Consider the following 13,287-nt stretch of genomic DNA (forward strand, 5'->3'; position numbering starts at 1 on the left):
CATACTGTGGAAAGTATAGAAGATCTTTTTATATACACACAAAGCATGAAAAAATGGGTGTTTACCACTACAAAAGGTTTTCTCTCCCTCCACCCCACTCTCCTGCTGGTAATAGCTTATCTAAAGTGATCACTCTCCTTACAATGTGTATGATAATCAAGGTGGGCCATTTCCAGCACAAATCCAAGGTTTAACAAGAACGTCTGAGGGGCGGGGAGGGGGGAGTAGGAAAAAACAAGGGGAAATAGGTTACCTTGCACAATGACTTAGCCACTCCCAGTCTCTATTCAAGGCTAAGTTAATTGTATCCAATTTGCAAATGAATTCCATTCAGCAGTCTCTCGCTGGAGTCTGGTTTTGAAGTTTTTCTGTTGTAATATCACAACTTTCATGTCTGTAATCGCGTCACCAGAGAGACTGAAGTGTTCTCCGACTGGTTTATGAATGTTATAATTCTTGACATCTGATTTGTGTCCATTTATTCTTTTACGTAGAGACTGTCCAGTTTGACCAATGTACATGGCAGAGGGGCATTGCTGGCACATGATGGCATATATCACATTGGTAGATGTGCAGGTGAATGAGCCTCTGATAGTGTGGCTGATGTTATTAGGCCCTGCGATGGTGTCCCCTGAATAGATATGTGGTCACAGTTGGCAACAGGCTTTGTTGCAAGGATAGGTTCCTGGGTTAGTGGTTCTGTTGTGTGGTATGTGGATGCTGGTGAGTATTTGCTTCAGGTTGGGGGGCTGTCTGTAAGCAAGGACTGGCCTGTCTTCCAAGGTTTGTGAGAGTGTTGGGTCATCCTTCAGGATAGGTTGTAGATCCTTAATAATGCGTTGGAGGGGTTTTAGTTGGGGGCTGAAGGTGACGGCCAGCGGCGTTCTGTTATTTTCTTTGTTAGGCCTGTCCTGCAGTAGGTGACTTCTGGGAACTCTTCTGGCTCTATCAATCTGTTTCTTCACTTCCGCAGGTGGGTATTGTAGTTGTAAGAATGTTTGATAGAGATCTTGCAGGTGTTTGTCTCTGTCTGAGGGGTTGGAGCAAATGCGGTTGTATCGCAGAGCTTGGCTGTAGACAGTGGATCGTGTGGTGTGGTCAGGGTGAAAGCTGGAGGCATGTAGGTAGGAATAGCGGTCAGTAGGTTTCTGGTATAGGGTGGTGTTTATGTGACCATCGTTTATTAGCACTGTAGTGTCCAGGAAGTGGATCTCTTGTGTGGACTGGACCAGGCTGAGGTTGATGGTGGGATGGAAACTGTTGAAATCATGGTGGAATTCCGTAAGGGCTTCTTTTCCTAGCCGTCACCTTCAGCCCCCAACTAAAACCCCTCCAACGCATTATTAAGGATCTACACCTATCCTGAAGGATGACCCAACACTCTCACAAATCTTGGGAGACAGGCCAGTCCTTGCCTACAGACAGCCCCCCAACCTGAAGCAAATACTCACAAGCAACCACATACCACACAACAGAACCACTAACCCAGGAACCTATCCTTGCAACAAAGCCTGTTGCCAACTGTGACCACATATCTATTCAGGGGACACCATCACAGGGCCTAATAACATCAGCCACACTATCAGAGGCTCATTCACCTGCACATCCACCAATGTGATATATGCCATCATGTGCCAGCAATGCCCCTCTGCCATGTACATTGGTCAACTGGACAGTCTCTACGTAAAAGAATAAATGGACACAAATCAGATGTCAAGAATTATAACATTCATAAACCAGTCGGAGAACACTTCAGTCTCTCTGGTGACGCGATTACAGACATGAAAGTTGCGATATTACAACAAAAAAACTTCAAATCCAGACTCCAGCGAGAAACTGTTGAATTGGAATTCATTTGCAAATTGGATACAATTAACTTAGGCTTGAATAGAGACTGGGAGTGGCTAAGTCATTGTGCAAGGTAACCTATTTCCCCTTGTTTTTTCCTACCCCCCCCTCCCCGCCCCTCAGACGTTCTTGTTAAACCCTGGATTTGTGCTGGAAATGGCCCACCTTGATTATCATACACATTGTAAGGAGAGTGATCACTTTAGATAAGCTATTACCAACAGGAGAATCGGTTTGTGGGGGCGGGGGGGGGGGGGAGAAAACCTGGATTTGTGCTGGAAATGGCTCAGCTTGATTATCATACACATTGTAAGGAGAGTGATCACTTTAGATAAGCTATTACCAGCAGGAGAGTGGGGTGGGGGGAGAGAAAACCTTTTGTAGTGGTAAACACCCATTTTTTCATGCTTTGTGTGTATATAAAAAGATCTTCTATACTTTCCACAGTATGCATCCGATGAAGTGAGCTGTAGCTCACGAAAGCTTATGCTCAAATAAATTGGTTAGTCTCTAAGGTGCCACAAGTACTCCTTTTCTTTTTGCGAATACAGACTAACACGGCTGTTACTCTGAAACCTGTCATTAGATAATGGGTTTCTCCTTAGGATGCAGCTTAAAAAGGATGGTTTCAGGGGAAAGAATTTCCCTTCCCCTGCTCCCAGGTATTTCCTAGCATCCCACATAACCATGGTTGTCTAGCACATGATTTCAAAGATTCCTTTGACGCTAATAACACCTCCAAAGATTTACGAGTCACATTTCCTCCACAAGTTATAGACAATCGCACAACAGCACATAAACCTTTGCATTTTTAATACAGTGAACTCTGAAAATACTTAAACTTAATGCAATAAGGTTAAACTCAATTCCACTTTGTACAGTGTATACAACTTGTACTTTCCACAGATTGCTGGGATGGGCTCAGAGTCAGCAGGTTATGATGATGGATGAAATAATATAGCACAACAAATGCAGGCATCTATGGTGTAATTTTGGCCTTTTAAAGTCAATGGATATTTTACCACAGTTTTGCATGTAGTAGTTCCATAGCTCAGCAGTTAGACCACTGGCCTTATAAACCAGGGGTTAATGAGTTCAGATCTCACTGTGGCCTTGGTTGTTAATGTGTATGGTCAGAGTATGTTTTATATGGGGGAATATCTCAGAATTAACCCCTAGGATCCCCCCAGCACCTTCAATTTTATCTTCATTATAGACCTGCCCCAGTGAATGATTTTTTCTAGGACACAACGTGGGCTCAGGTTTCTGTCCAAGCACAATTTGCTGTTGAATCAGAACCTAAACTAGATTCCTCTTGTTATAGCTGGTGAAAGCCAGTGAGAAACCCCCGGTCAAATGCTGACCCAGGTTGTCTATGCCTCCTTCAAAGTCCTTGGAAATCACCTGGTATTCACTAATGGATCAATCAGTGCTAATGGCCATTCCTAGCACTACCCTGCCTCTCTGCTCATCTCTTGGCAGGCAAAGTAATTGAGCAGGTCAGAGGAGAATCAGAGGGATGGCCATTAATATGGAAAAGATAAAAACAGGCAAGCGATCTCATGGTCTGTCAGCAATGATGAAGTTGACTTAGAACTGGCCCAGGATTCAGGACACGTGGGTTCTATTCTTAGCTCTGACAGTGACCTTCTGTTTGACCTTGCTGCCAATACTTCGAATCTCTGTGCCAGAGTGGGCCATCTTTATCCTCTAGTCTGAGCTCCTGCATAACACAGCCCATAACATCCAGCTGAACCGTAGCCTTGCTTAGAAGCACATACAGTCCCACTAAGGCCCAGATTTTCAAAGATATTTAGGTGCCTAAAGATGTAGAAGTCACCTAGTGAGTAGTTCAAAAGTGCCAAGACACCTGACTCCCACTGAAATCAAGGCACGTAGGCATGGTTGAAAATCTCACTAAACCCCTATCTTCTTTAGGCATCAAAATTCCGTTAAAAATCTGGCCCTGTATGCTTAAAAAGTATCTACCAAAATGGGACCCCACTCTTGGTTGGTGTCTCTACCTATTCCTGTAATAGAAATAATACATAGACATTTTAGTCCAGAACAGTATTAGCTCCCAGTTCCCAACTCTTGTCACTAGAATGTATTTTCTCCCTGAGTCAATAATGGACTCCTAGGGCATGTCTACACTGCATTGTAAACACAGGTCTGTGGGATCTGGGCTGGTGGACTCAGTGTTCCCAAGCCCTCACTTAAGCATCCACATGCCATTGTAATCCTGGGTTGATCTGGGTCTCACAGCCACGATAATGCATCCATACTGCACTGCCCAGACCTTCTGATTTGGGTCTGCAGCCTGAGCTGCGTCCACACTGCAAAATGACAGAGATTAAGACCACATTGCAGTGCAACTCAGGCGCAGACCACCCCCCTACCAGGGTCTGCCAGCCTGAGTCCTGAGGGCTTGCTGACCCAAATCAAACTGAGTTGTGTGTGGATGGTATGGGGGATTTGGGCTTAACCCTGAATCCAAGCCTGGGATAACTATGCAGTGTAGTCCCACTCCTAATACCTAGAACACATTTATCTATCTATGGCAGGTACCTATACAACCTTCAGGTTTCAGAGGAACAGCCGTGTTAGTCTGTATTTGCAAAAAGAAAAGGAGTACTTGTGGCACCTTAGAGACTAACCAATTTATTTGAGCATGAGCTTTCGTGAGCTACAGCTCACTTCATCAGATGTATACCGTGGAAACTGCAGCAGACTTTATATACACACAGAGAATATGAAACAATACCTCCTCCCACCCCACTTCAACCTTATACAACCTTCCTCATGGTACTATCTGAGCACCTCACAGTCTTCAATGTCTTTGTCCTCACTACACTTCTGTGGGATAGGGAGTTACTGTTAAACCTGATGCAGAGAGAGAGACAAAGGACCAGACTTTTAAAGGTGTTCAGAGGTGTTTAGGCCTAATGTTGCAGATAGTGAGATTTTCAAAAGTGCCTGGTGACCAGATTTTAAAGATATTTAGGTGCCTAGGTGCTTTTAAAAATCCCACTAGTTCCTAGATTGTTAAATCTTATTGCTTTCAAATGAAACTTTAGAAAACCCAACCAGGCACCTACCCTCAACTTCAGGCACCAAAATACCTTTGAAAATCTGGCTGCACATCACAGGGGGGTCATATGGCAGAGCTGGGAATAGCCCTTAGGTCTCCCAAGCACCAGGCTAGCTCTGTAATGCCCCATCCTTCCTGCCTTACTACACCACCCTACAAATTCACTCTACATTATGACAGGTTTCAGAGTAACAGCCGTGTTAGTCTGTATTCACAAAAAGAACAGGAGTACTTGTGGCACCTTAGCGACTAACAACTTTATTTGACCATAAGCTTTCGTGAGCTACAGCTCACTTCATCGGATGCATTCAGTGGAAAATACAGTAGGGAGATTTATATACACAGAGAACATGAAACAGTGGGCATTACCATACACACTGTAACCAGAGTGATCACTTAAGGTGAGCTATTACCAGCAGGAGAGCGGGGGAAAGAAAACCTTTTGTAGTGATAATCAAGGTGGGCCATTTCCAGCAGTTGACAAAGAACGTCTGAGGAATAGTGGGGGGTGGATGGGGGGAAATAAACATGGGGAAATAGTTTTACTTTGTGTAATGACCTATCCACTCCCAATCTTTATTCAAGCCTAAGTTAATTGTATCCAGTTTGCAAATTAATTCCAATTCAGCACTCTCTCATTGGATTCGGTTTTTGAAGTTTTTTTGTTGAAGAATTGCAACTTTTAGGTCTGTAATCGAGTGACCAGAGAGATTGAAGTGTTCTCCCACTGGTTTTTGAATGTTATAATTCTTGATGTCTGATATGTGTCCATTGATTCCTTTATGTAGACACTGTCCAGTTTGACCAATGTACATGGCAGAGGGGCATTGCTGGCACATGATGGCATATATCACATTGGTGGATGTGCAGGTGAACGAGCCTCTGATAGTGTGGCTGATGTGATTAGGCCCTATGATGGTGTCCCCTGAATAGATCTGTGGACACAGTTGGCAACGGGCTTTGTTGCAAGGATAGGTTCCTGGGTGAGTGGTTCTGTTGTGTGGTGTGTGGTTGCTGGTGAGTATTTGCTTCAGGTTGGGGGGCTGTCTGTAAGCAAGAACTGGCCTGTCTCCCAAGATCTGTGAGAGTGATGGGTCGTCCTTCAGGATAGGTTGTAGATCCTTGATGATGCGTTGGAGAGGTTATAGTTGGGGGCTGAAGGTGATGGCTAGTGGCGTTCTGTTATTTTCTTTGTTGGGCCTATCCTATAGTAGGTGACTTCTGGGTACTCTTCTGGCTCTGTCAATCTGTTTCTTCACTTCAGCAGGTGGGTATTGTAGTTGTAAGAATGCTTGATAGAGATCTTGTAGGTGTTTGTCTCTGTCTGAGGAGTTGGAGCAAACGTGGTTGTATCGCAGAGCTTGGCTGTAAACAATAGATCATGTGGTGTGGTCTGGATGAAAGCTGGAGGCATGTAGGTAGGGATAGCGGTCAGTAGGTTTTCGGTATAGGGTGGTGTTTATCATGGTGGAATTCCTCAAGGGCTTCTTTTCCATGGGTCCAGATGATGAAGATGTCATCAATGTAGCACAAGTAGAGTAGGGGCATTAGGGGACGAGAGCTGAGGAAGCGTTGTTCTAAGTCAGCCATAAAAATGTTGGCATACTGTGGGGCCATGCGGGTACCCATAGCGGTGCCGCTGATTTGAAAGTATACATTGTCCCCAAACGTGAAATAGTTATGGGTGAGGACAAAGTCACAAAGTTCAGCCACCAGGTTTGCTATGAAGAATTCCACCATGATTTCAACAATTTCCATCCCACCATTAACCTCAGCCTGGACCAGTCCACACAAGAGATCCACTTCCTGGACACTACGGTGCTAATAAGCGATGGTCACATAAACACCACCCTATACCGGAAACCTACTGACCGCTATTCCTACCTACATGCCTCCAGCTTTCATCCAGACCGCACCACACTATCCATTGTCTACAGCCAAGCTCTACGATACGACTGCATTTGCTCCAACCCCTCAGACAGAGACAAACACCTACAAGATCTCTATCAAGCATTCTTACAACTGCAATATACACCTGCTGAAGTGAAGAAACAGATTGACAGAGCCAGAAGAGTACCCAGAAGTCACCTACTACAGGACAAGCCCAACAAAGAAAATAACAGAATGCCACTAGCCATCACCTTCAGCCCCCAACTATAACCTCTCCAACGCATCATCAAGGATCTACAACCTATCCTGAAGGACGACCCATCACTCTCACAGATCTTGGGAGACAGGCCAGTTCTTGCTTACAGACAGCCCCCCAACCTGAAGCAAATACTCACCAGCAACCACACACCACACAACAGAACCACTAACCCAGGAATCTATCCTTGCAACAAAGCCCGTTGCCAGTTGCCAACTGTGTCCACAGATCTATTCAGGGGACACCATCATAGGGCCTAATCACATCAGCCACATTATGATCATTTTGTGGGTGGGGACTGCCCAGTGGATAGAGCGGGTTGGGTCAGATTTCCATGTTTTGCCTCCGTCTACTGCAAAGCAAACTCCCTTTGAGTCTGCATTCCACTTAAGATATGACATGTTGGTCCAAGTATATTTATGCACATGCATAAGTAGTGGTGGAGCATAGCAGGTTTTTACAAATTCTGTTCTGTGCCAGGCTGCAGAAGGGACCTCAGGTGGCCACTGGGGGTATGGCAATTGGTAGTCAGGTCCTGTCTCACCCACCGACCGCAAAGTGCGTGTGTAAAACCTGAGGAGAATGAAGATGAAAGTCTGGGAGACAGGCTCCCAGCTTCCATATTTCTCTTTAGAGACACTAGCTCACGCCTTAATACTCAGGCTGGGTACTGATGAGTTCTTTCCAACTCAAAGGTTGTTGCCACAGTTCAGGGCAAATGTGCCTGTGTTCCCTCTCCATGGTCCCTTGAGGGCACCCACTCTAGGCTGTTACCTTTCTTGGGCAGAGACCCACATCTCTATCCCTCTTGACCAGGAGTTTTTCCAGGCTGCATAGTTCCCTGCCTACCCTGTGATATCCCCAGCAAGCCAGACTGCCTAAGCACGCCTTCTTCTATGCTTTGCTTTCTCTCCAAAGGCTTATGAAGAACATAATTGACAGCTGTTAAAAGGTACCCACATCCCTTTCCAAACAAATACATTTGTTCTTCATATGAAAGAATTACTGCGAAAACACATACAAAAATCAAATTTCCTATGTGTATGCAAAAAGCTTACCAGAGGTCACCCATCCATCTTATGGGGCCACAGTAGGCCAAAGTCCTTCCACCCCCTGCCAGGAAGGATTGAGGGTCCCCGAAACTGAAGGTCCTGTCTTTGCTGTATAAGAAGGAAGGCCCTGAGTCAATTTAAACTTATGTGATTTGTCCAAAAGTCCTTTCTTGGTCTATTAGGCTCTGGAGAATCCAGTTAGAACCAGTATACACAAGCCTTTTTAGGTGGGGGTACCTCTCTGGAGGTGTTACAACCTGAGTGAATTTGCCTAATCACCACCCCACCCCATTCTTAGTTCCTGCAGGGCTGATGTCACCCTCCCACATGGAATTATACACAGTGCCTGGTCCACAATGATGCAGGAACTTACTACAGTAAGATCTCCCAAAGATATTGCAGGAAATTATCATCTCTATCACATATATCATTAAAGAAAAAATGAAAATACTTCTAAATATAATGACATGAGTATGCATTCTCAGTTCATTGTATGAGCTCAGGCTATTGAGCACTCAGTTCTTCTATGCATCTTTGTTAGCTAGTTAAGCAACATCACTAACATGACTTGAGCGTATTTTCCCCAGAGCCATTTTCACTTCTTTTTTTTTCAGGTTGTAGGTGATGGGGTTTAACATGGGAGTTAAGATGTTGTATTGGATGGAGAAGAGTTCACCAAGGGGCCCACACTTTCCTTGGCTTTCTTCTTGTTGCTAACATACCTGAAGAAACCCTTCTTTTACTGTTAACATCTCTCGCTAGCTGCAACTCCAGGTGTGATTTAGCCTTCCTGATTTCACTCCTACATGCCTGAGCATGCTTTTTTTGCCTCTCTCTTCACGAATAAGGTCAGCTCCCAGACTACTGCACTGGGCAGCACAGCATGGGGAGGAGGTGGCCAGCCCTCTGTGAAGAAAGAAGTCATCCAGGACTATTTAGAAAAGTTGGACGAGCACAAGTCCATGGGGCCGGATGCGTTGCATCCGAGAGTGCTAAAGGAATTGGCAGATGTGATTGCAGAGCCATTGGCCATTATCTTTGAAAACTCATGGCGATCAGGGGAAGTCCCGGAAGCCTGGAAAAAGGCTAATGTAGTGCCCATCTTTAAAAAAGGGAAGAAGGAGGATCCTGGGAACTACAGGCCAGTCAGCCTCACCTCAATCCCTAGAAAAATCATGGAGCATGTCCTCAAGGAATCAATTCTGAAGCACTTAGAGGAGAAGAAAGTGATCAGGAACAGTCAGCATGGATTCACCAAGGGCAAGTCATGCCTGACTAATCTAATTGCCTTCTGTGATGAGATAACTGGTACTGTGGATGAAGGGAAAGCAGTGGACGTGTTGTTCCTTGACTTTAGCAAAGCTTTTGACACGGTCTCCCACAGTATTCTTGCCAGCAAGTTAAAGAAGTATGGGCTGGATGGATGCACTACAAGGTGGGTAGAAAGTTGGCTAGATTGTCGGGCTCAACGGGTAGTGATCAATGGCTCCATGTCTAGTTGGCAGCCGGTATCTAACGGAGTGCCCCAAGGGTTGGTCCTGGGGCCGGTTTTGTTCAATATCTTCATAAATGATCTGGAGGATGGTGTGGATTGCACCCTCAGCAAGTTTGCGGATGACACTAAACTGGGAGGACTGGTAGATACGCTGGAGGGTAGGGATAGGATACAGAGGGACCTAGACAAATTGGAGGATTGGGCCAAAAGAAATCTGATGAGGTTCAACAAGGACAAGGGCAGAGTGCTGCACTTAGGACGAAAGAATCCAATGCACTGTTACAGACTAGGGACCAAATGGCTAGGCAGCAGTTCTGCAGAGAAGGACCTAGGGGTGACAGTGGACGAGAAGCTGGCCAAGAAGGCCAATGGCATTTTGGGATGTATAAGTAGGGGCATTGCCAGCAGATCGAGGGACGTGATCGTTCCCCTCTATTCAACATTGGTGAGGCCTCATCTGGAGTACTGTGTCCAGTTTTGGGCCCCACACTACAAGAAGGATGTGGAAAAATTGGAAAGAGTCCAGCGGAGGGCAACAAAAATGATTAGGGGTCTGGAACACATGACTTATGAGGCGAGGCTGAGGGAACTGGGATTGTTTAGCCTACAGAAGAGAAGAATGAGAGGGGATTTGATCGCTGCTTTTAACTACCTGAAAGGTGGATCCAAAGAGGATGGATCTAGACTATTCTCAGTGATAGCAGATGACAGGACAAGGAGTAATGGTCTCAAGTTGCAGTGGGGGAGATTTAGGTTGGATATTAGGAAAAACGTTTTCACTAGGAAGGTGGTGAAACACTGGAATGCGTTACCTAGGGAGGTGGTGGAATCCCCTTCCTTAGAAGTTTTTAAGGTCAGGCTTGACAAAGCCCTGGCTGGGATGATTTAGTTGGGGATCTGTCTTGCTCTGGGCAGGAGGTTGGACTAGATGACCTCCAGAGGTCCCTTCCAACTCTGATATTCTATGATTCTATGATTCTATGATTTACAATGACAATTCAGCTGGGTATTTCTCAGAGCTTTCCATACTATGTCACTTCCTAAGATGCAACTTTCATTCTGGACACCTCCCAACTAATGGTCACAATCCCTGGTCCCAGAGATTCCCTGAATTGTGTAGAACCCTTGTATTGTGGTCGCTTCTTGGAACCTCAGTCTTGGACCAGCATGCCATGATGTACAGCAAGCTGCTGCACAAACACAGAACAAAAAGACAGTCCCTGCCCAAAGAAGCGTACATGTGTGTGCTGTATCTTTGTTCTACCCTTTCTTTTGGCATCTGTGCTTTTTGTTCACTGGGATATACTTTGAAAACTTATATTAATTTCTTTCATTGCAACCTGCCGTTGGGCTTCTCCTATGTGACAAATCAGGAAAATGTCTGTATTGTTTCTTATTAATATTACATATGACTTTGTTTCCTGGTCAGTTTGGAATTACCTACCTGATGCATGAAGTTCAATGGAAGGAGGCTGTAAGAGAGGGGACAGGAGTGCTAAGGAAGGGTATAACAATGGCACAGATAGAGAAAGTCTTCTCAAACTCAATTACCAGGTTTATACCAATGTAGAGGGACTCACTCAGCCTCTATCCTGGCACAGAGCTGTTTGGCCATGGCTGAGAAGGTCAAAAGACATTGATGTGTTAGAAGGTGCCCCCGACAAAGAGGGAGAGGGGAATGGTCAGCATGCTGGAGGATGATGGATGGACGGACAGACTGAAAGTCTGGAGCTGCAGTGAGCAAGCTTGGTACCCAGAGAGAACATGAGACAGCAATGTTGAGTCATGTCTATCTAGGTGCCGAAGGAGAATGCCAAGCACAGGGAAGAAGCTGTGAATACAGTCCTCCTTGTTACTTTCATATCGTCTTCTCCAGGCATTGTGGACAATTTGGGCAAAATTCCCCAAACCAGTGTAACATCATTGATACTGACAGAGTTACTCCTGATTTACATTTTACACTGTGCTTCGGCATAGCTAGTAGAGGTCAACCCCAGGTGGCAGTAGAGTGGGGGAGTAAAGGGTTGACTTTGAGTAACTACATGATGATAAAATCTACCCGTGACTTGTCTCCACTAGGGTTTTAAATAGAGACTTCTATCTCAAAATATCTGCCTCAATGAAAAGCACACCCTATTCACAGTGAAGACAAAGTTTGGGGAGTTAGGTATTTTAAAAACCAGATCTACTTGGGTCATTGGAGATGGAAGTTTTAAATGACTTGATTCTCTCATGTGCAAATTGATGATGATCTTCATCAACCCTATCTCTGATCTAGCACTTTTCATCAGTGGACCTTCAGATGCCTGAGCAAACAAGGTAAATATCACCATCCCCCAATTTACAAATGGGGACTGTGTGGTACAGAGCAGGTACAGTGACCCATCAGACCAATGGAAGGTCCAGGAAAGGAACCCGCACCACTGGTCTGGGACTCCAATATCTCATTAGTAAAATGTCTTTGAAAAAGGAAAAGAGTAAAGCTGATTAAAAAGACTAAAACTCACCTGGACTCCATATGAGAATAGCTGCTGATGTGAAGTTTTCACCCTGATCTGTAGCTTTTGGACTCATATAAGTAAAAGCATCCTCTGTCTCACAAATCCATTGTTATAGGACATGTAATGAGCATAACCCTGAATGAGCAAATCAATGAAGGGACTTCACTGTGGTTGAACTAACATTCACAAAACCCTGATATACCCTGGATTAAGAGGCTCCCTTTATCTCATTGAAAGATGCACAATTTATTCCAGAATAATGGCTGAGGTTAATGGCTGAGATAATGGCCAGGTTCCCTTGGGCATAGGACCATGCATGTCACACTTATATTCACTCAATAACTAATCAAAACTTTCAGACTCCTACATTTTGCAGCCTTAAGTAAAGTTCTAGGAAAGACATGATTTTATTTTATTTATACATAGGTGCCAAGATTTGGATCCTCAGAGGGAGAAAATGAGTGTAGCCTCATTGATGTTCTCTCCATGGCAGTCTGCTCCTAAGTTAATCTTCCCTGTCTTCCCTTTATTTCCTAAGTAGCTTTAACCATCTCTTCGTTGCACCATGTACATTTTATTGCAGTGTTTGGGTGTGTCTCTTTGAGGTTCTGGGGTGAGAGCACGTCCTTGACACTCTTGGTTTTCCATTTAGCATTATGGCTACTCTTCCCCATGGGAATTCTGCAGGGATGGATGCTGTGCTGTCAAATGCTGTTATATTATCTGCTCACGACACTCGTAGATTCGTACAGTCTCCTAGCTATGTTGTATCCAAAGTCATTTGGGAAGGGAGATGTGGAGAGGTTCCCCCACGGGGTACCACTGAGCCCCTGACCCACCAGCCTGGGCTCCCTCTCACGCTGTGCTGCTGTGACAATCTGAAGACATGTTCCCAGTCTTACACTTCCACCAGCATTCACACAGGTAGAGACACACCCAGTTGCAGTTACGTACAGGCTCTCTCATCAGCCACTGAATGTAAATCAAAAATAGAGAGGCTAAAGCCAAGGTAACCACCAGCTTCCTGGTCTAGGACCCCAGAGCTGTACCATCCTGCTCTGGTCCAAACTCTGAGGAGTCTGAATTTACTATCCAGTTCGTCTCCCACTCAATGTGGAGAGGAAATGCAACAGCCCCTCTGAGCCAAGATTCCC

At 45.0% G+C, this 13,287-nt stretch overlaps 1 pseudogene; it reads right to left on the reverse strand.

Moving 5' to 3' along the window:
• Window positions 1-8,682: 8,682 nt before the first annotated feature.
• LOC142068882 (olfactory receptor 5F1-like) overlaps window positions 8,683-13,287 on the reverse strand; it is a 28,955-nt pseudogene continuing 24,350 nt past the window's right edge.

This window comes from Caretta caretta, chromosome 13 (genome assembly GCF_965140235.1).
Source record: "Caretta caretta isolate rCarCar2 chromosome 13, rCarCar1.hap1, whole genome shotgun sequence".
NCBI lineage: Eukaryota > Metazoa > Chordata > Testudines > Cheloniidae > Caretta > Caretta caretta.